This window comes from Periplaneta americana, chromosome 7 (assembly GCF_040183065.1).
Source record: "Periplaneta americana isolate PAMFEO1 chromosome 7, P.americana_PAMFEO1_priV1, whole genome shotgun sequence".
NCBI classification, from domain to species: Eukaryota; Metazoa; Arthropoda; class Insecta; order Blattodea; family Blattidae; genus Periplaneta; species Periplaneta americana.
Window position 1 is genome coordinate 2,367,431 of NC_091123.1, and position 25,368 is coordinate 2,392,798.

Here is a 25,368-nt window from a genome sequence, read left to right on the forward strand (position 1 = left end):
CGACCTATCTATCTATATATGATATCAGATAAATAGACGATATTAAGATATATGGACCATATGCGGAGACAAAGAGGAAGGCAGAAAATAGGAAAGATTGGAGAAAGGTGGGTTTGCAGTGAAAGACCTGTCCTTGGCCAGAACACTAAATGAATGAATGAAATGGATCCAAGTTCAATCCATGCATATTTGCAATTTTTATTCATCTGCAGATCGGAGAGAGAGATTTAGAATTTCTATTCAATAATAATAATAATAATAATAATAATAATAATAATAATAATAATAATAATAATAATAAATCTGTAGCCAAACGTTTTCTGGTAATTTTCGATTTTCCAAAAATAATTGGTGTTAACATATATAATTAACCATCCTGAAACCGAAAAACGCTTTTTTGAATTTTTTGTCTGTCTGTCTGTCTGTCTGGATGTTTGTTACCTTTTCACGCGACAATGGCTGAACCGATTTATATGAAAGTTGAAATATAAATTAAGTTCGTTGTAACTTAGATTTTAGGCTATATGGCATTCAAAATACTTTATTTAAAAGGGGGGTTATGAGGTGGCCTGAATTAAATAAACCGAAATATCTCGCTTATTATTGATTTTTGTGAAAAAGGTTACATAACAAAAGTTTCTTTAAAAATGATTTCCGATACCATTTATTCCAAGCAAAATTTTGATGGGACCAAATTGCACCAAAAACGGATGTTCTCTGAACCAAATGATATTTTAATTATCTGCATGTAATAACAATTAAGAGACATGTTAAAGGAATTATCATTGCACTAAATGAGTGTCTCTGGACCAAAATGATCGCATTTTAATTATTTAAATACAATTTAAATTAAGTGACATATTAAACGATTTATTCTTCTATCAAACACGAATGTTCCCTGGACCAGATGTCCTATTTTAATTATGTAATTACTTTATATTTATTTCTAACGGGTGCAGCGGAGCGCACGGGTAGGCTACTTACTTACTTACAAATGGCTTTTAACGAACCCGAAGGTTCATTGCCGACCTCACATAAGCCCGCCATCGGTCCCTATCCTGTGCAAGATTAATCCAGTCTCTATCATCATATACCACCTCCCTCAAATCCATTTTAATATTATCCTCCCATCTACGTCTCGGCCTCCCTAAAGGTTTTTTTCCCTCCGGTCTCCCAACTAACACTCTTTATGCATTTCTGGATTCGCCCATACGTGCTACATGCCCTGCCCATCTCAAACGTCTGGATTTAATGTTCCTAATTATGTCAGGTGAAGAATACAATGCGTGCAGTTCTGCGTTGTGTAACTTTCTCCATTCTCCTGTAACTTCATCCCTCTTAGCCCCAAATATTTTCCTAAGCACCTTATTCTCAAACACCCTTAACCTATGTTCCTCTCTCAGAGTGAGAGACCAAGTTTCACAACCATATAGAACAACCGGTAATATAACTGTTTTATAAATTCTAACTTTCAGATATTTTTGACAGCAGACTGGATGATAAGAGCTTCTCAACCGAATAATAACAGGCATTTCCCATATTTATTCTGCGTTTAATTTCCTCCCGAGTGTCATTTATATTTGTTACTGTTGCTCCAAGATATTTGAATTTTTCCACCTATTCGAAGAATAAATCTCCAATTTTTATATTTCCATTTCGTACAATATTCTCGTCACGAGACATAATCATATACTTTGTCTTTTCGGGATTTACTTCCAAATCGATCGCTTTACTTGCTTCAAGTAAAATTTCCGTGTTTTCCCTAATCGTTTGTGTATTTTCTCCTAACATATTCACGTCATCCGCATAGACAAGCAGCTGATGTAACCCGTTCAATTCCAAATCCTGCCTATTATCCTGAACTTTCCTAATGGCATACTCTAGAGCAAAGTTAAAAAGTAAAGGTGATAGTGCATCTCCCTGCTTTAGCCCGCAATGAATTGGAAAAGCATCAGATAGAAACTGGCCTATACGGACTCTGCTGTATGTTTCACTGAGACACGTTTTAACATCGAACTACTTTCTTGGAAATACTAAATTCAATAAGAATATCATATAATACTTCTCTCTTAACCGAGTCATATGCCTTTTTGAAATCTATGAATAACTGATGTACTGTACCCTTATACTCCCATTTTTTCTCCATTATCTGATCAAAACAAAAAATCTGATCAATAGTCGATCTATTACGCCTAAAACCGCACTGATGATCCCCAATAATAATAATAAATAATAATAATAAATAATAATAATAATAATAATAATAATAATAATTTATTTATTTATTTATTTATTTATTTAGGATATTAACGTGCAAAATAACAGCACAAGGCCAATTACTGTTTAGCACAAGAAACAAAACAAATCAACAAATGATGATGAGAATGAAGGATAGAAAATGGCAGTGAGATGAAATACAATCAATATAACAGTCTATAAGTAATATTGTAAAGATATGCAATTGACAAGAATAGTATGATACATATATTTTAACAAATGGCATAAATTAATAAAACTGACAGAAAAACTCAAAAGATATACTACACATTAAATGGATCCAAGTTCATTCCATACAAATTAGCATATTTTATACATCTGCAGACCGGAGACAGAGATTTAGAATTCCTATTATAAAACATTTTATAAAATCTTAAAACCTTAGCAGGAATACGAAGACTGATATTGCTTATGAAAGATTCACAATCAATATCACCCTTAATGACTTTACAAAAAAATAAATAATCAAGATCCTGACGTCTGGTGAACAAACTACAGCAATTGAAATATTTGCAATTAATCTCATAGTTATAATCGGAATTTGGTAAAAATCTATAAGAACACAAGGAAATAAATTTTCTTTGAATATTCTCCAATTTAGCCGAGTCAGTGGAAGTAATGGAGTTCCATACAACAGATGCATATTCAAGCTTGGATCTAACCAACGTATAGTATAAAATTAATAAACACATAGGAGTAGAAAAAGAATAAGTTATAGATCTAATTAGACCAAGCATTCTTAATGAATGGGTATAAATATATTGCACATGATCATGGAAATATAATTTTGAATCAAGTAAGACACCAAGATCTCTAATACAATCTTTCTTAGTAATTACGACATTACTAAGAGAATAATTAAATTTTTGGGAAGTAGTTTTCCATGAGAAGGAAATAACAAAAGTTTTGGATTGATTAATTTTCATTCCATTTTCAACAGACCATTGTAAAATTGAATTAATGTCATTTTGAAGAATTTGACAATCAGCCGAACTATTAATTTTACGAAAGATTTTGAGATCATCCGCAAATAAAAGGCAGCTAGAACTTATTCTTTTACTTATATCATTTATAAATAATAAAAATAGGAGAGGTCCCAATGTAGACCCTTGAGGAACTCCGCATACACTATTAAATGGAACCGAGAGAGAATTACCTAGTCGAACACAATAATAATAATAATAATAATAATAATAATAATAATAATAATAATAATAATAATAATAATAATAATAATAATAATAATAATAATAATAATAATAACAACAATCACAATACTGGCATTAATTATTCAGTACGCTATATCCAATCAAATGCTTTGAAATAGTCAATAAATATGTTCGGAGCTGCTAAATTCTCTCCTATTTTAAATCAAGCGCTTCGACCACTACAAATCACACCGATATCGTGGTGAGAACCACTAGTCATCGCACCGTCGATCGGGCTCCACCTATTTTGCAAGCAAGACCGAAGCTGTAGCAGCAGATGGCCTCGCTGATTAGTCAGGGCCTTGGAACGGATTTCAAAAATTATCACAGACGTCACACAAGAAAATAAATCAAGAGTTCCGTCGAGAGCTTGACGCAGTCGGTTCCAATCAAGCGGCGAGGCGCTCCTCCAAATTGAATCTGAAACGAAATCTATTACGTAAATCCTGTTTCTCGGTCGGAGGACAGCATTACAGTCTGCACGCACAAATATTATGTTTCATACAAAATTATGGCTCAAATTACCTTTAGACATTCATCGTTTGTTACCTGGAAACAGAGGCGTTGGCGAAAATTACACGGACTACGGATTGTGAAATATTTTCCACAGAATATAGAGCAGGGATGTGGTCTTCTATGATTTAGGATCCTAACTATGAAATCTGCATCGACATGGGGAACTATTAATAATGGAATTCCTCAAGGATCAATAATAGGTCCCCTACTTTTTCTAGTGTTTATACATGATCTTGCCCCCCTAATAAAAGATGTAGATCATCCCATATTATTTGCAGATGACACAAGTATAGTAATTACAGCCAATAACTCCAACAAATTCCAATCTTCAACAGAGGAAATTCTCTTCAATATATGTGACTGGTTCTGAGTCAATAAATTGGAATTAAATTGTAACAAAACTAACACAATTCAATTTAAATCCTGTCCAAATTCAACCTCGAAAATTTCTAGCGCATTAATTAACAATAGATCCCTATAAGAAACAACAACAACAACCAAATTTCTTTTTCTTTAAAATCGATACTGTGTTAAATTGGAAAAATCATATTAAAGAAATTTTTTATTGGGTTATTTTACGACGCTGTATCAACATCTAGGTTATTTAGCGTCTGAATGATATGAAGGTGATAATGCCGGTGAAATGAGTCCGGGGTCCAGCACCGAAAGTTACCCAGCATTTGCTCGTATTGGGTTGAGGGAAAACCCCGGAAAAAACCTCAACCAGATAACTTGCCCCGACCGGGATTCGAACCCGGGCCACCTGGTTTCGCAGCCAGACGCGCTGACCGTTACTCCACAGGTGTGGACTTAAAGAAATTACCCCCAAACTAAATGTATCTTGTTTTGGTATTAGATCTATGCAATAGATAGTAAATATCAATACCTTAAAAACAATATACTTTGCATACTTCCACTCTGTAATGAGTTTTGGAATAATATTCTGGGGAAATTCCACAGATAGTAACAGTATATTTCTATTACAAAAAAGAGTAATTACAATAATAGTAGGTGCCAAATCTAGGGAATCGTGTAGGACTATTTTAAAAAAAACTACAAATAATACCCATGGCTTGTCAGTATATCTTTACATTAATAATCTTCCTCGTATGTAATCGTGAAAACTTTGTAACTAATTCAACAGTTCATAGCATAAATACACGTCAAAAATGACTTTCATACTCCATCGGCAAGTCTATCGTGCTACCAAAAAGGAGTGCGTTATATGGCAGTAAAAATTTTTAATAGCCTCCCTATCGATATAAAAAATGAAACTCAAAACATAAAATTATTTAGGGCCAAATTAAAGAAGTACCTAATTTCTCACGCCTTCTATTCTGTAGGTGAATTCATGACATTCAATAACACTTCATGAAATTGATACTAAAACTTTGTGTTGTACTAGTAGACTATGTTGTAAATCTCGTCTGTATATATTTCACCTAGACTGTGACTATAAATTAAGATTTTATAATAGTATTAAGTTTTTTGACTTGTTCCATATTCTAACTGTAAGCATGTATGAATACCATGGAATGTTGATAAATACAATACAATACAACCGTCCCCTCATTTCTACAGAAGGTTCTCGGGCGAGTAAATTGTATGATTTGTAAATAAGTAAAGTAAAGGAAAGTTGGTCCTCGCGCTCAGGATTCTGTAAGTAATAATTGTTGTTACTAGACTATCGACATTGTCTGGCGTTACTGGAGTATTATCGCCGGGTTAAATATGGCGAATAATATATTCACTGCACTTTAGAGATTGTTTTATGTTACGTGGGTCGGAGAAGGCATTGCCTTCGTGATAGTGGGCGTTTTCAGGCTCTGAAAAGTATACCATAACACAATTTCTACCAAAAGTTTAAGGATGCCCCTTCAAAAGTGGTGTTTCACTTCTGATTTTATGTGAAACCTCCTGATCTTTATACAGAGAACAAGAGCATGTGAAAAATTAAGGTTTTGCTTTAAACGCAATGTCTCTTTCTTTCAAACTGTGGATTATATAGCAATTGTTCTGTTATGAAAACTTAAAAATATATATTACAATTCTTTTCTAGGAAAAAATTGATCACTCCAGAAAGATTGTACTTAAATCATCCGATCAATGAATTTTGGGATAGAGTTGAACGTATCTGAAATTATTCAACTATTACAAGAAATGTCCAATGGTTTTTGTAGCTTCAACTCTGATCAAGAGTAATAATAATCGAGGTTGCCAGGCAACGATATAAAACAAAAGATGTGAAATAAATGAATGAAATGTTATTTTCTAATGCCAGGCGTTTGACAATAAAGTCATTTGATCTCTTGCACTCCAATATTTTTCAAAGATATCATGGTCAGCCACTGAAGCACAGATTTTGAAGTCTCCGAATCCATTTCTTGGTTTGAGTTGCACAATGGAGAGTTAGGGGACTGATATATTCCAATTCTATGCAGGTGTTTGGCCAAAGAATCATGGCCTGTTGCCAATTTAAATGCAGCTACAGACGATTTTCGTGGTAAATCGGAATTAACTGCGGATTATGATGCAGAGAGTTCCATTTTTTCCGTTGAGATTGTGTTATCAAATTTTACGATGAAAGAGTAATGGAACGGAGAAAAATTCTCTCCGGCGCCGGGATTTGAACCCGGGTTTTCAGCTCTATGTGCTGATGCTTTATCCACTAAGCCACACCGGATACCCACCCCGGCGTCGGACAGAATCTTTTTTGATTAAGTTCCAACTCTTGGGTTCCCTCTAGTGGCCGCCCTCTGCACTACGTCATAGATATCTATGAACCTAGGACCGAAGTCCACACATGTGCTGAGGTGCACTCGTTATGAGTGACTAGTTGGCCGGGATCCGACGGAATAAGCGCCGTCTACGTATATCATATATATTATTTAATGTACCGAAGTACATATGATATTTCCATGCAGATATTCTGCGTCATCATACGATGAAAGAGTAATGGAACGGAGAAAAATTATCTCCGGCGCCAGGATTTGAACCCGGGTTTTCAGCTCTACGTGCTGATGCTTGATGAAATTTTGTTTGTTGAAGTCTAAGTATGTAGATTTAATAAATCTCTTCACAGAGTAATACGTAGATTTAGTAACAGGTCTGTAAGTAGCAGTGCTGCCCTTCTTTGCTAAAGCATCCGCATTCTATGAATGATATGTAAAAACAATTCAATGCTCCTTCATATTTAAGGAGAAAAACATACGGGTGCCATCTGAAATTCCTAAAGGGAGGTGGATGGGGGTGGGAGGTGGGGGTGAGGAATGAAATCTAAAACGCAATTAAGCCTGGTTTCAGATTTCCCTCTCAATATTTAAATTGACGTGTTTTTTGTTAAAGTTGAATTCAATTTAAATAGTTAGTTCCTTAGACTGGGAAGGTTTGAAATGAAAGCCCTGTATAATTAACAGTTTCAAGGATAGTTTGGTTGTAAAGTAAAAAGACTTCGTTTTTGACAGGAATTTGGTCTCTGTATAAACATCAGTGGTTTTGGCATAAGTATAAGGACAAAAGTGAAACATGTTACTGAAATCGTATACCGTTACTACAAGGGGCTAGGCTCGTGGCAGGTACGCGAGCTGAGAACAACTGAATTAGGTAGATATCTTCGATAGAACATCTGAAATAGGAGGTTATTAAATCAATTTGGTAGCTATACTTTTACTTCACCATCTAGCCGTCATCTAGCTGTAAGTGTTAAAACTACAGAGCCTGTTAAGAAGGGGTGGTAGTAAGAATGTAACCCGAGAAGTGTCGTCCGTAAGGTTGGTAGCGCGCAACAGGTGCCCGCGCGCGTCTGATAACGTGAGTGAGCGGAAAGAATTATTACAACAGCGCATCCTGCGCCGGGAGGCTCCCAGTGCTGCCAACCTGCTAGAGTTGAATACGCAACATAAAACTACTAATATCTTGCGATATGATAACGTCAATTGTTTTCAGTTCAGGAGTTATAGTCAAGAAGGTCCTGGGTTTGACTTTGGAACATGTTGACGAGTTTCGAAAGTTGGTACAGCTTCGTCTTCAGGGGAGGCGCATTGGGGTCGTTACAAAAGACGAAATCATTGCGTACATCAGCCGTGGCGAAAATGTGACTCGCGAGCACACTGTGGCTCGCAGTGATAGCTATGCATTTCTCTTGTTTCCTACCTCCCACAACCCCCAACCTCTCACTCACTGGAGTCAAACTCCGTTCCATTTGTATTTGTCTCTGATCTGCTAGTATCGTCGCAATGTCTCTCTCGAAACCATGTACCTCTACAAAAACGAAAGTTCCAAGTAGGATAGGAGGACGCATTTTTTTGCTGTCAATATGATGAGAATATTAAATGTGATTTGTTCACAAGTATTACGAGGAAAACGGTTGTATAACATAAAACGGCATTATACTACATGTCACTGATGAAACATTGAAAGGTTAAGTGTTATTGTTATTATTATTATTATTATTATTATTATTATTATTATTATCTCTGTACGTCGATCTTTTTCAGCAGATGTACGAATAATGTGGTTAGATCTTCAATTTAAACTCACTGATTTACAATGTGATGTTAAATGAAAGCTAGATGTAAGGACTTGACAAATGTGGAACTTTTCAAATCTTTGCCAAAAAATAAATATCCGAAGCTTCATTCTTTCGCTTCCTCTGTTGAAGGAATGTTCGCTACAACTTACGTTTGTGAAAAATTATTTTCAACAGTGAAAATAGTAAAAACCAAATTTAGATCACGACTGACAGACAATTTGTAATGTATTTATTATTATTATTATTATTATTATTATTATTATTATTATTATTATCATTATCAGTTATCACTATCATCATTGCTATCTCTGTTTTTCTTTCTTTTTTTTTCTTGTACTAGCTCGAAGAGAGCTCTATACTGTTCTTTTGACCCTGTTGACCCTCTATAGGGCTTTAATTTAATTTGTATTACTTTCATCAGTGTCTGTATTTCTTTTTTGTATTTATATGTGCTATCTGGTAGGATGGATGAGAAGGTCTTATGGCCTCAATCCTGTCAGAAATAATAAATAAATAAATCTATACTAATAATAAATCTGTAGCCAAAATTTTTCTGGTAATTTTCGATTTTCCAAAAATAATTAGTCCTAACATATATAATTAACCGCCCTGAAACCGAAAATCGCTTTTTTGAAATTTTTGTTTGTATGTCTGTCTGTCTGTCTGTCTGTCTGTCTGTCTGTCTGTTACCTTTTCACGCGATAATGGCTGAACCGATTTATATGAAAATTGGAATATAAATTAAGTTCGCTGTAACTTAGAATTTAGGCTATATGGCATTCAAAATATTTTATTTTGAAAGGGGAGTTATAAGGGGGCTTGAATTAAATAAGTCGAAATATCTCCCCTATTCTTAATTTTCACGAAAAATATTACATAACAAAAGATTCTTTAAAAATAATTTCCGATAAGTATTACTCTATGCAAAATTTTGATAGGACTGATATTTAATGAGATAAATAAGTTTCAAAATTACAATAACGCCATCTAAGGCGGTGTAATGAAATAAAAAACAAATGACTTCGTCTATAAGGGGCCTTGGACAACAACAATCGAAAGCTATGAAACACAGCCTACAGAGAATGTTTCTGTGTTTGTATGAAGTAGCTAATATCGGAAGCTAAATTAACCGATTTGTATAATTAATTATTATTTCATCATTGGAAAGTGTAGTTTCTCTAGATGGACATAATGCTATAATGTTATTACAGTAACTTCTGAATGAATCGAGGACAGGTAAGATTAAAATAGCTTCTTATGCACAGAAAACTTGATAGGCTATTCTGTACATTCGTTTCCTGTATTTCCTAAAATAATTTTTATGACCAAATGAGTGTCTCTGGATCAAAATGATCGCATTTTATTTTTTTAATGGAATTTAAATTAAGTAACATATTAAACGATTTATCCTTCTATCAAACACGAATGTTCCCTGGATCAAACGTCCTATTTTAATTATGTAATTACTTTACATTTATTTCTAACGGGTGCAGCGGAGCGCACGGGTACGGCTAGTAAATAAATAAATAAATAAAAGTACATTTTATAAAAAAATGCTTGTATGACAAAGTTCCAGTACTTCCTGGATCAATTTTACATGCCGACTAAGGCTATGAATGAATCCCTCCAAACATCGTGGCTTGTTGTGGTAGCAAATAATGGCGAGCTGCCAAATTCAAACCATCTTGTTGTTTGTGCCGCACCTTGCATGTATTACAGCATAAGTCACATCGCTAATTCCTATAAACAACTGTGATGGTCCTCTCTTCCTTTAACTGTGTTACCGTGAAAATATTATATTACATTGAGTAGGCTATATTCTAACAGAGAGGGTTTGGAATTGAACGGGTTACAACAGCTGCTTGTCTATGCGGATGACGTGAATATGTTAGGAGAAAATCCACAAACGATTAGGGAAAACACGGAAATTTTACTGGAAGCAAGTAAAGAGATAGGTTTGGAAGTAAATCCTGAAAAGACAAAGTATATGATTATGTCTCGTGACCAGAATATTGTACGAAATGTAAATATAAAAATTGGAAATTTATCTTTTGAAAAGGTGGAGAAGTTCAAATATCTTGGAGCAACAGTAACAAAAACAAATGATACTCTGGAGGAAATTAAACACAGAATAAATATGGGAAATGCCTGTTATTATTCGGTTGAGAAGCTTTTGTCATCCAGTCTGCTGTCAAAAAATCTGAAAGTTAGAATTTATAAAACAGTTATATTACCGGTTGTTCTGTATGGCTGTGAAACTTAGACTCTCACTTTGAGAGAGGAACATATGTTAAGGGTGTTTGAGTATAAGGTGCTTAGGAAAATATTTGTGGCTAAGAGAGATGAAGTTACAGGAGAATGGAGAAAGTTACACAACACAGAACTGCACGCATTGTATTCTTCACCTGACATAATTAGGAACATTAAATCCAGACGTTTGAGATGGGCAGGGCATGTAGCACGTATGGGTGAATCCAGAAATGCATATAGAGTGTTAGTTGGGAGGCCGGAGTGAAAAAGACCTTTGGGGAGGTCGAGACGTAGGTGGGAGGATAATATTAAAATTGGATTTAAGGGAGGTGGGATATGATGATAGAGACTGGATTAATCTTGCTCAGGATAGGGACCAATGGCGGGCTTATGTGAGGGCGGCAATGAACCTCCGGGTTCCTTAAATGGCAGTAAGTAAGTAAGTAAGTAAGTAAGTAAGTAAGTAAGTAAGTAAGTAATCTGTATCGTTGTGATGCTGATCAATGAACGAATTAATGTCTGGTTACAATTTCAGCAACTTCTTTGTCGAAACCTCAGACTTGTTAACAGGTAAATTCAATACATTTTTATTCACATGAAAAATAGCACAATATTGTTTAAAATACTAAGCGTGAAACTCAAGACATTCAAAACTACTACAAATCATTACATCAATGAAATCGTATACTTTGGAAAACGTATTATTTGTCTTTCTTGTGCTAAATTTTATATTACCTCCTTGCACTTTTTCAATTCAGATTCCTTTCAGTTATAAGCCCTTTTCTCTGCGATAGTTTTGTAAAAATATAGGATATATATATATATATATATATATATCTTTCCTTCCTTTCCCCTTTTTGTTCTCTTTATCAGCCGATGAATTTATTAGCATAGCCATTTTATTGTGAATTTTATTTAATATTCGTATTTCTTTTATTTATTATTATTATTATTATTATATTACATTCCATTTTGTTATATTCTACCTTACGTTTTACAAATTAACCATTTGTACTAAATGACTTACTTTCACTATATTCCAATGTATTTTACTTTCTTTTTTTCTATTATGGTATTATTTTCATGTTGTTTAGTGTCGATTTTATTATGCTGTTATTATTATTTTTTTTTTGTAATATGTTAGTATTATTTTCTGTAACGTTTTGTTAAATTTTAACTGCTTGTATACTTTGGGACCTGGTAGAGTGTAAGAGAAGGCCCTATGGCCTGCCAGTATAAATTTATTATTATTATTATTATTATTATTATTATTATTAATATGTTTCACCCTGCTATCGGCCATCATCAGAATTGGTTGTTGCTGGTCTTGGCGCCTTTTGTTTTGTTTCCTGTGGGGGTGTGTTTGTGTAGTGTAATGTGGAGTCAAAGAGTGTGTGTGTTCTGAAATTGAGTTGTGTGTTGAGAATTTCATTTGGTTGTGTTTTTTGTGTGTCTGTATGACCAATAGCAGGCTGAAACATGTTAACGAGGTAATATAAAATTTAACACAAGAAAGAAGTGATATAGTGTTAAAAGTTGTGCAATCAAGATGTATAAAATCGTATATCTTTGCTCACACTCGACAAAGAAAGCTATGATGTGAACTAAAAACAAGCGCCAGAAACTACCATTCAAAATTGAACATGGGTTAATAATGTCAACGAGTGAAAAATGAGTAAATTTTCAAAAAAAAAAAAAAAAAAATCTTTAAAATACCCTGTAATATGTGTGGATTTCATAGCATAACATTTTGTGGCTATTTGTGCCCTTATCGGATGTTGAGTGGCCATTTTTAAACTTCCTGCGATAACGATTTTTAAATCACTCGCCCACTTTTATTGTTGTTTCCGGTAAATTAAATTTTCAAAAAAAAAAAAAAAAAATTAAATACCCTTTGATATGTGTGAAAAGCATTGCATAACATTTTGTGGGTATTTGTGCCCTTATCGGATGTTGGGACGTCATTTTTAAACTTCCAGCGCTATGGATTTTTAAATCACACGCCCGCTTTTATCGGCTTCCGGTAACTTCATTTTTTTCGCTACATTGCCAGACAAAAATGGATACAATTTCTGAACTATTAAAGATACATGCATGAAATTTAGAACACACATTCTTTAGACTATTAGGAAACTTTTCTCTGTAACAGAAGTTTGTTAATTGATTTCATTTTAAAAATACGTCCGTTTGTTTGCAAGAAAGGAAATCAGAAAATTGTTATTAAATTTTAATTGTTTATTTTACAAACGTAGGGACTAATATCAAAATTCTGTTACAGACAGTTTCTAGAACATGCTTTTGCAAATACATTGCAAAAAACTGTTTGAATATATCTTTAAAAACGGTTTAGATATATCTGTTTTAGTATAATCCTGCATTGGGTATTTTTTTTCAAATTTGGGCCCCCAAATAATTTTTTTTTTCAAAATATTTTTATTTGGTTGAGTTGCCACAGCTATGAGCTCTCTACATACAAAAAATTAATATTTTACACCAAATAGGAAAAAAAGTTTTAAAGAATACTATCCTCTCCCTTTAACATAGAAAACAATACCCAGAGATAGGTACCCATAACATCTGTGTTGACTGAAAATTTATACAACATTCCTCCATCTACCTGGACAAGCGAGATCCATGTGTTAGGAATGCTGCACTGCATTGTTAAGGCAGACAGAAAACTCGCCGGCTCCGGAACATTCCTCTTGTTCTATCTTTTCGTTATTTTAGGCTTCGTGTTGTTTCTGATCGACACTGAGTGATTGTGTTGATAGCCAGCGTCTTCAACTCAGATCTTCTGTTTAACTTCTCTTAAACGGCAATTCGTTGTCTTGACAACAGTTCGGCGGAATGTTTTCTTAGCGTTGTTTCAGTTACTTTCCGTTGAAGGAAATACACAACAAACCGAGGCAGAGCGCTGTTCCATTGTTTTATTTGTATTTCCTTTGTACTTTTATAAAACTAGTCGTTGAAGTTAACTTATAAATTTGACGGAAATATACGATTTAAGGTATATGTACACCTACAAAACGCAAAAAATGATGAAAAATTAGAATTTTCAAAATATAACTATTTTAATAGAGAATTTTCTCCTCTTTAATTTGATATAAGAATTTTCGATTTATGCCTTATGGTTTTTCAGATAAGTCCCATTTTCCAAAATGCTGCGTCATCAGCCACGGTCTCTTACTTTTGGAGTGCATTACTTTTGGAGTGATCTTCGTAGCAGTCAATCTCCTCGTCCAGCATTGCTTGTAAGATAAACTTTTTTCTAGTCCCGAAATAGATGCATAGATATCTGGGCATGATCATTAGATTGAAAAAACTTTCTTACATAATGAAGTAACTTATAATCTTTTACTGTTAGTCATAAAGCTGTAAATTTGTGTGTCAGTGATGTTGTACGTCATTTTAATGAGAATCCGAAAGTAGAAATTAAAATTCTGAGGAGGATGGGCATAAACCCTGGGACAAGCACCATCGCAGGATTTGTTGCATCAATGAAAAATAAGGAGAAAAATGCCAAAAAACATTCAACACCTGAAGTTAAAACAAGGCGGAGTATTTGAGAGGCAGAAAGAAGCTGAAATAGGACCGACATGAAGCTGCTTAAGGGGTGGCATATGATGATGCAGTCTTCTAGGCTTTGAAAGTTTGTGGTTCATTTCCTGTAAATAGTAATTTTAGAATATTTAATTCTTTCAAACATGATATCTCACTCAAATATGGTGATACAAAGAAGATATTGGTGTCATTTTGAAGCCTGAAATGTCCCCCAGTGCCTGACAATGAGTAAAACAACATTAATACAGTTAATAATTATCTATGAATTTTTTACATGACTTATGCAACATAAAGTGTTATATATGGTAATATTTAATTAATGTAAATGAAAATAAAAAATAGCTCTATGTCAGGCACTAAAGAATAGTTTTAGCTATAAAACAGTGGAAAAACTGTGGCTCTATCTTAAAAACTGCATGAGCTATCATGTTTCAAGTTGCATGTCAAAATTATAAACAAAATAATTTTTAAAAACAATTTAGACATAATTTTAAGGGACTGTTCACTTCATCCTCTTTCTGGTACCATTCTCAATTGTATAAGAATTTTACAGAACAAAATTATATAAAAAAAATTGTATATAAAGGTGCACATATACCTTAAGACGTTCCAAGCACTTGATGACGGCTCTTACGGGTAATCGTGTTTACTACAAGCATTCAGCTAGACCGGAAGTTAGAGTGCAATGAATTTTAAGCGGAAATAAAAATTCTTGGCATGTTTTTCTTAGAAAAATTTGTCCTATGAAGAAAACAAATCGTGACGGTTTAAATCTCAATCTCTCACTGTTTCTATAGGCGGGCTACTCCATCTCAAATCGACCGAAATATAGGGAAAATTGACCTTAAAATTTCTAAATACAATGAAACTTTTTTTTGTACGTAGAGAACTGTGATACAGTGCTTTGTGCAAAGTTTGAGGCATCAGAACTTCATAGTGTTTAAATTAAAAATATTTAAATTTATCGTATTTTCATAAAATTAGCAACTTTAAACTGTTGTGGCTCCGAAACCCTTTCACCCAATGATCAAAATCATGGTTTATTTTGATGCTGAGAAATTAAAGTTTATATTGACATGTAAACAGATTTTCTTACTTTTTATGGAAATGGAGAAATTTAGATTTTTCCCTATTAAGACACCTTTGCCTAGAAAAAAATATTTTAAAAATAGATTCCGCATTTAAAGTACAAATAAACACTTTTTTACTGATAGCACGTTGATAAGAAAGTACTGAAAATATCAAATAAAGAAAATAAATAGTACGCGCGTGAACTAACCAGCTGACTGTGAGGCGGGATCTAGCCGAGGCAAGCAAGGCCAGGAGACATAAACACGTGATATGTCGTCTAGCATCGCATGGCTGTGCTAGCTTTATCACAGGTTTTCATAAACACAGGAGTAAAATGACGCCCAACGCTCGCTTATCTTCAGCTCTCGGCCAGTGCGTGCGGTACTGCGCCGTTCACGTCCAGGCGTGTGAAAATAATTTATTTAATATCCTCGAAACTTATTGCCGAGCCACTAAGCAAACAATGCCGAATCCCTCTTAATAATGCAAGGTTTTTTCACAATATTTTTTTTACATTTTTACAAATTGGCAAAAAGCCTAAAAGTAAGTAAAATCAGATTAACTGTCTCTCTGTGTACAATAAAAATAAGGATTACTTCTTAACGTAACCTACCAAATGTCAGCTTCAAAATGAGCTCCCGTTCAATGTCCTGCAGTAAATGGTTCCAGAGTTCTGAGCGCTGAAAGAGGCTTGTTTTTATAAAATACGCTAAATTTGTCGCTCAACAATACGAAAACCGTTTGACTTTCGATAGTATGTTTTTGAAAATGCACTCTCCTCTGCACCTTGTATAAGTAGGGAAAAAATTAGAGTATAAAAAAAATGCGAGGGTATTTACTGATCGATTTCATATAGAAAAGCTCAGGCAGAGGTTGGTAAAGGCAACGCTTTCAGGAAGAAGCGTGAAAATAAGAGGTCAAAACGTCCATGATGTCAGCACCAGTCTGAGATGATGTGGTCGGCACCACGCTCCGACCGTCTTTTTATCCCGGGAAAGACTTTGTATTCAATTTGGCAGAAGTTTGGCCAGACCTCGTGGTCGCTCTCGATTTTTGGTAACGAGAAAAACCCCGGCACCGCTTGGAAATGAACACAGGACCTTTCATCTGTAGTCACTGATATGCTGAGCGCACGACTTAATAAACTTAACATCTGCAAGCGTGTGACGTCACATACAGATAAACATGTCTGCAGAAATAGTCACGCAGAATGTGATGCAACTTTATAACAAAAGAAAATAATGATAATTCTCAATCTAGTAATAATAAATGGAACGAAGAAAGACTAACGCAAAGCTCAAGTAAACATCTACACCACTTTAATGCCAACGTAAAGTTCCTTCAATACAAAAACTTACATGGTATTTAACGTTATTCGAGGTTAATTCTGGTTCCAAGGTTCCTAATCATCTTTTTTAAATTCATCTATCGGTTTTAGAGATATAACCATGCGCTCAAACAAAAAAGAGGTTGCGACACGAGGTTAACTACTAAATTATTGATCAGTTTGTAAAGAAAAGGGTGAATGTTATCTATGTCCCGACCACTATAGGAGACATAGGACAATTTTACACTAATCCTAAACATATTTAGTATAACTTGTTGCTTGTGGACCATCCCAAACCTCGGCCTACACCCCTAATAGCGCCGGTCCTTATATACCCGTCAGTCAAGGCCTTCTGACAAATACTAGCAATTGACAATAGATATCTGTCATGACAACCTCATAAAATATCCTATCAATTGAATAATCGATCTTGCTACGTACAACATAATTATATTACATTATTACCCATTTCAGCGAGTACTGACGACCACTGCAAAATACGACAATTTGGTCCAGGAAGCATTCTCTTTTGGCACAAGGATGATTTATGTAACATGTTTCTAAATTAGTCTTTTAAATACCGGTACATTCTTCAATATAATTTGGTTCAGGGACCATTCTCCTTTTGCACAAGGATGATTTATGTAACATGTTTCTAAATTAGTCTTTTAAATACCGGTACATTCTTTAATATAATTTGGTCCAGGGAGCATTCTCTTTTGGCACAAGGCTGATTTATGTAACATGTTTCTAAATTAGTCTTTTAAATACCGGTACATTCTTTAATATAATTTGGTCCAGGGAGCATTCTCTTTTGGCACAAGGATGATTTATGTAACATGTTTCTAAATTAGTCTTTTAAATACCGGTACATTCTTTAATATAATTTGGTCCAGGGAGCATTCTCTTTTGGCACAAGGATGATTTATGTAACATGTTTCTAAATTATTAGTCTTTTAAATACCGGTACATTCTTTAATATAATTTGGTCCTGGGAGCATTCTCTTTTGGCACAAGGATGATTTATGTAACATGTTTCTAAATTATTAGTCTTTTAAATACCGGTACATTCTTTAATATAATTTGGTCCAGGGAGCATTCTCTTTTGGCACAAGGATGATTTATGTAACATGTTTCTAAATTAGTCTTTTAAATACCGGTACATTCTTTAATATAATTTGGTCCAGGGAGCATTCTCTTTTGGCACAAGGATGATTTATGTAACATGTTTCTAAATTATTAGTCTTTTAAATACCGGTACATTCTTTAATATAATTTGGTCCAGGGAGCATTCTCTTTTGGCACAAGGATGATTTATGTAACATGTTTCTAAATTAGTCTTTTAAATACCGGTACATTCTTTAATATAATTTGGTCCAGGGACCATTCTCCTTTTGGACAAGGCTGATTTATGTAACATGTTTCTAAATTAGTCTTTTAAATACCGGTACATTCTTTAATATAATTTGGTCCAGGGAGCATTCTCTTTTGGCACAAGGATGATTTATGTAACATGTTTCTAAATTATTAGTCTTTTAAATACCGGTACATTCTTTAATATAATTTGGTCCAGGGAGCATTCTCTTTTGGCACAAGGATGATTTATGTAACATGTTTCTAAATTAGTCTTTTAAATACCGGTACATTCTTCAATATAATTTGGTCCAGGGAGCATTCTCTTTTGACACAAGGATGATTTATGTAACACGTTTCTAAATTAGTCTTTTAAATACCGGTACATTCTTTAATATAATTTGGTCCAGGGAGCATTCTCTTTTGGCACAAGGATGATTTATATAACATGTTTCTAAATTTGTCTTTTAAATACCGGTACATTCTTTAATAAATCACTGAAAAACAAATGTGAATATATAGGATGTGGAGTGAGTATGAAATTATTATTTTTTTATTTCTGGCACATCATTTATACGTAAATAACGACAAATAAAAACTAACATGCCACATAACATTATTTTAAGAAATACAGGAAACAAGCATGAATAATATTCACCATTCTTAATGATCTTGGGATAGAAAAAAAACGTATGGAATAGGAATTATATAAATTAATGTGCGTATAATAAACAATAAGCAAACCATCTTCGATTAATCATTTCAAAACAACGTGAATATAGCGTGGATTGTGTAGGGAAATAATTTCTTTTAAGTTGCTCCCAATGTGCATCATTGTTAACTTATGAAAACAAATGAAAATTAACATAGCATATAAACACTATTTGAAGAAAAATAGGAGATATTAAGTAATATTCATCGTTCTTAATGATCTTTGGATGGAAAATAACAATGAAATATGTATAAAATAGAAATTACATACAGGTGAGCATATAAAAAACAGTAAGTACAATGATATTTGATTGATAAGCTTAAATTACTCCAGGTTTAGTGTAAGAGTGGCCTATATCTAACGATGTCTCCCAGCAAATTACTTATTTAAAAACAAACAAATCGTGATAGAAGATTGAATTTGTGTATTTTCTCTGAAACATTCCAAATATTTGTAGGCAGTCTTTTATATTAGATTGCCGAAAATTTGTTTATAGCGCAACATTGGCAGTGATAAAAGTGTGAAATAGTCGTTCAGTGGCCGGTGGATACTCTACATTGCCCAAAAATATTAATTTACACAAATAATCCGTTCAAACCGGGACTGCTTCATTGTTTACACAGGCTCTGTCGAGGTCTGGCATCGCTCCCACATCTCGTTAGCTGGCGGCACTGGCAGGTGACGAGGATTCAGTTTAGTGTATTTCGATGTATCAATATTTTCCGCTATGAAAATAGTTGCTCTCAACATTGAATACCCATGCCACAAAGTTGCCGGCGACTTCAATACTGTCCAACAGACATTGGTACCAGCGAATAGGGATTATAAAGAATGGACACTGAGCGAATTTTCCTGTGTTTTGTTTCTCTTTGCGCCGCCGTTTAGTTCCACTTTCAAGCGCTAGAGGTTAGTGTAATCGAGCATACGCTAAGATAATAATTGAGTATAGAGTTGAGACACAGGATCCAAACATCGCCTACCTTATTGCATAATGCAGTAACGCTTTGCTTCAAATAAATTCAAGTTAACAGCTTTTCCTTATTTCTCAGTGACAAACTAGTTGTAATAATAATTTTTTTATGTTTTATATATATTAAATAATATTATAAAATAATATAATACATTATAAAATTTTGTATCAAATTCGTTTAATATTTGTATATAATATAATATAGGCATATGGTTTTACTTCTCGTAAGAGTTTTGTTTTTCCATTTTCAGCGCTATCAAATCATTACATATTTTAATTGTTGTTGGGGTCAACGTCTCAACTGTCATTATAAAGGAACTCTAGAGTCTAGACATTACAGTTAATGACGGATTTATTATTTTATGGATCCAATTTTTTTCTTTAAGTACATAATGTACCTAGATCTATTAATTGTATGTGTTATATTTCCGCTGTGTCGACTACTAGCTGGTGTGATGGCAGCGCCAACTCTAGGGAGAAAGCAGAATCTCACGCTCTAGCTGGCTTGAAGGTCATTGAAATCAGTCCGGCTACATCAAAGGTACCGACGCGAAGTGTCCATACTTAATTATCTATACGCTGCTGGTACCCTTACTTAAGTGATTTGTACGCACTTTTATATCTTTTTCTCGACTTCTCGGGTAGTAATAATTTCTACTTCATCTGAAATCATTTTAATCAAACATCACGCAACTTTCCAACTGTCAAATGTTTCGTTCAAGAGTTGCATAGCAACAAACAAAAGAATACTCAAAACTTTACGGTCATCCCATCAGTTAGGATATATATAGGGTGAATCAAAAGTCTGGAACCATATAAATATCTTCCATATGCTTGATTTTCGATTAATATAGGTGTTATCAGTATTTGTAAGACCAAATGCTCTACCAGTGACACATTCGACTCTAGCCCTCAGCTATCTAAAAAGCCGCCACTTTGGATGCAACTTTGAAATTTTAAATAGAAAGGGGGTCATGTAGGTACTCAAATCCATGTGAAATTGACTAAGAAAACAATAATAATAATAATGTTTTATTTTCGCTGGCAGAGTTAAGGCCATAAGGCCTTCTCTTCCACTCAACCAGCCTTAATCAATACAATACATAAATTTAAATTACAAATATTTTCACTACACTTAAAAGGTTCTCCAGCAATAATCTTCACTACACATTTATTTAAATTTAGATAAATCTATAATGTAAAGTAGTAACTTAATTTATGAGCTAATTTAATTCAATGAATTATAATTAATTTAATATTTGAGATAGCTAGTAAAATGATGAAAATTAATTTAATATAAGCTTACTAGGACTATGTTACAGGGAGAATATATATATTTCTATTTCTATAATGAGAATATTAATGTAATTGTCATTAGAGGTTTTGTAAATATATTTAGAGAAATTAAAGATAATAATAATTAGAATGGACAGATGTTAGTTTCATTATAAGTAACAAATATTAATCAGCAATTCATCTGTTAAGTAAGAATTTATGTAATTTTGACCTAAATGAAGCTATTGTCCAACAACCCCTTATATCACTCGGAAGCGAGTTCCAATTTCTAGCAACTGAAACTGTATAGGATGAAGAATATAAAGATGTCTTGTGCAATCTGGTTTGAAATATCTCTAATCGTTTTCAAGTTATTTAAAGATAACTGTCATGATGACACAAACATTAGTTACTTCATCTATAGATATTTTGTAACATAAGGAGGCTTTCGATAAGGTCTTTTATGCAATTCTGGTAATTAACTTTTCCTGCTTTACTGTTTGGTTACCCTGTAACAGTTTCAATGCATGAACAATGGTGCAATCTGTTTTGAGAAATCTCTAATCGTTTTCAATTCATTAAATGATAATGATAATGTGGGCCATTTTCGACAATGCACATTTGTAGAAGTATTATCCACTCAGAGAGAACATTTTCTAGCATTTGCGGGGTGACTTTAGCACAGGCTTCAATGATATGGTTTTTTAAATGTTCCACATTGCCAATTTTCTCTTCATATATCAAGCTCTTTATGTAACCCCAAAAGAAAAAAAAACGAACGGGTGTTAAATCTGGAGACCTGGACGGCCATTCTACTGGTCCACGCCGACCAATCCAATGTCCAGAGAATTGTTCGTCCACTTGACTGCAACATTTCTGTGGCTTACCCCACCAGAATGAAGTATATCAATTCTCTCCTCTTTCGATAATGCCATCACGAAAATCAAGAAATTTGTTATAGGAAAGCTTCAAATAATCACAACAATGCATTCAAACTGTCACAGGTTAACCAAACAGTAAAGCAGGAAAAGTTTATTACCAGAATTGCATGAAAATACCTTTCCCAAAGCCTTCTTAGTATTGTACCATGTTACAAAATATCTGTACATGCAGTAACTAATGTTTGTATCATTACTTACTTACTTACTTACAAATGGCTTTTAAGGAACCCGAAGGTTCATTGCCGCCCTCACATAAGCCCGCCAGCGGTCCCTATCCTGTGCAAGATTAATCCAGTCTCTATCATCATATCCCACCTCCCTCAAATCCATTTTAATATTATCCTCCCATCTACGTCTCGGCCTCCCTAAAGGTCTTTTTCCCTCCGGTCTCCCAACTAACACTCTATATGTATTTATGGATTCGCCCATACGCGCTACATGCCCTGCCCATCTCAAACGTCTGGATTTAATGTTCCTAATTATGTCAGGTGAAGAATACAATGCGTGCAGTTCTGTGTTGTGTAACTTTCTCCATTCTCCTGTAACTTCATCCCGCTTAGCCCCAAATATTTTCCTTAGCACCTTATTCTCAAACACCCTGAACCTATGTTCCTCTCTCAGAGTGAGAGTCCAAGTTTCACAACCATAATGTTTGTATCATTATGACAGTTATCTTTAAGTAACTTGAAAACGATCAGAGATATTATCTCAAAACAGATTGCACCATTTTTTTTTAAATTCACATGATTTTGAGTATTTACAGACCCCATTTTCATTTAGAATTTCAAAGTTTTATCCAAAATGGCGAATTTTGAGATAGCTGAGGGCTAGAATCGAATGTGTCACTGGTAGAGCGTTTGGTCTTACAAATACTGGTAACACCTATATTAATCGAAAATCAAGCATATGGAAGATATTTATGTATGGTTCCAGACTTTTGATTCAACCTGTATTTTTATTATGTAAAATGTAAGAGTGGAAAAACATTACAAATATGCCATTCGTGAGTTAAGTAGAATTTGCTAGTCTGAAGTCCTTAATTACGGTCCTTGCTATCGCTTGAGCTCAGACTGGTCCTTGAATAGTAGAAACTACTTACTTCCCTTAATACATAAATAACTATTACATTACTTATTGTCTGGGGTTAGGCGGAGATTAACTGCCCTATGCCGGAACGCGTCAATTTCAAATTTGCTTATTTAATGGACAGTTACCTCAGGGACTACTTAAGACATCACACTGAAATTTTTACAGGATGAAGATACAAGGTTTCTAAGAAACGTAACCCAAATTTATCAATACATAAACATTCTAAAAAAGGTTTGAATTTTTAAAATTATGTTGATATTTTGTTATTTTTTGTGCAAATGCCCCATTTGTTCAGGAAATGTATTATAGAATGATGAAATTTTAAATAGATGTTGAAAACAATACACATTAATGAATTGGACGCACACTAAGTGGGGTATGCCTATTAGTTTGATCAGAAAAAAATTTTGAGATAAAAAAAAAGAGAATAAAATAAAATCAACATTATTTTAGAAGATCAAATGTATATTTTCTTTTACAATTTGCGTGCCGTGTTATATCTGCGTAAGTTTTCTAATAAACCTTGTACCTTCATTCTGTAAACATGTCAGTATATCTCCTCAGTTGGGAGAGCGTTGGTACGTTGAACCAAAGGTCCCGGGTTTGATACCCGGCCCCGGAACAATTTTTCCCTCGAAATTATTCAAATCAACTTTACAGGGAGTTATACCTGAAATCTTGATTTGCATAATCCACGTCACTGTTCGTTAACAGAAAACCACAATTTAAGTCACACAGAGTTACTGTGCACTCAATGTTGGTTGCTTGAGGGTTGTCAGCTCACTTTGACGTCTGTGGATATAGAGGGAAAAATAGGTTCGGTGTCTGGTATAGTTCCCGGGTAGCTCAGTTGGGAGAGCGTTGGTACGTTGAACCAAAGGTCCCGGGTTCGATACCCGGCCCCGGAACAATTTTTCCCTCGAAATTATTCATGACCTTTGATGTTCACTGCAATTCTAGGCCAACTACTAGCACTCAAGGTGTAGTTTTTAGCACATAAAAATAAATATATTTAAATTTTTAGCACATAAAAATCCGCTCCATACTAATGATGTCTTTGTCCTCTACATATTTCACTTGAATTCTCCGGTTTGAATTTCGGCCTCCAAGATTCTCCACACACACACTCGGTTAAGGTTACGTGAAGCAACGAAAAGAAGCTTTAAAGCAGTCCAGCTGCTCTTGGAGCGGGAGGAATTTATAGAGTCTTGATATCGCAAAGCGATGACGGTCAAATTGAAGCCGGATATCTTGAGTCATATGGGTCGCGGAGGAAGAAACATGGTGTCGGCGATGTTTACTACTCTCAGCTTGAGGAAGTACTTCAAAAACAAACAGTCCGCCACTGCTATAAGCCACCTTCATTTATCAGTGTGCCGTTAACAATTCTACGCGCGTTTATTTCTAAACCTAAGTTGTTTTATCTGAGTGAAGAATGTGGCTTTCGAAGTCTGCACTTAAGCTTTTGTAAGCATTTAGCTGCCGACTGACAGATATGGATTAATAAATTAGGCACATAAAAATACCCCAAAACAAAGCTAGAGTGGTAGCACTTGCTACTACTCCAGCACTACGTGAGAGAAAAAGACTTAAGGCTGGTTCACAATAAACCGGGAACGAGAACCAGAATGAAAACGAGAAGCAGAGGACGTGAATATGAAAACTTTTGATTCACAATAAACCGAGAACGTAGACGACTATGCATATCGATATGCATGTCAATAACGATATGTAAAGTCGATATCACGCATTCTGATGTTATTTGTGTATAATTGACCAATGGCGTTCTCTCATGAGTACAAGGCAGCCAACATAAACACATGTTAACCAACTTCGAAATTTCAACTGAAACATTTCATTAGGTACGGTACTATAAATATGCCCATGCATCTTTATTATCACAACCTATTTTAAGTCTACCATAACGTAAAATAATTAGAGAAGAAACATTTGTAATAGAACAAAAATGAACACAACAGTAGTTATTGAATTGAAGCATGAATATGTAGTGTGTAATACAACCAATACAGTAATAAAATATGATTCACTTACGATCGGTGTTCAAAGATGCAGCTATTGAAAGCCACGTATTCTCCTTCATTTTCTCATCTTTATACGAGGCGCGCCGCTTATCGTAAACTTGAGGATTTTCCTCAACACTCAATATTAGAATCTCGTCAAATAAAACTTGCTCCATGATGCACAGCACAGAACAAAATAATGCATAGGTTATGTCACGGTCTTCTTGCTACAAAATATACGACGACAAAATAGCTTTTAGATGGCA

At 34.3% G+C, this 25,368-nt stretch overlaps 1 protein-coding gene and 1 non-coding gene across 5 annotated transcripts in view; both read right to left on the reverse strand.

Moving 5' to 3' along the window:
* Sh (Potassium voltage-gated channel protein Shaker) overlaps positions 1–25,368 on the reverse strand; it is a 627,168-nt gene that overhangs the window by 111,852 nt on the left and 489,948 nt on the right. The gene's annotated exons all lie outside the window — the stretch shown is intronic.
* Positions 6,613–6,684, reverse strand: TRNAY-AUA (transfer RNA tyrosine (anticodon AUA)). Its single transcript has one exon. It is a non-coding gene; the product is annotated as a tRNA-Tyr (tRNA).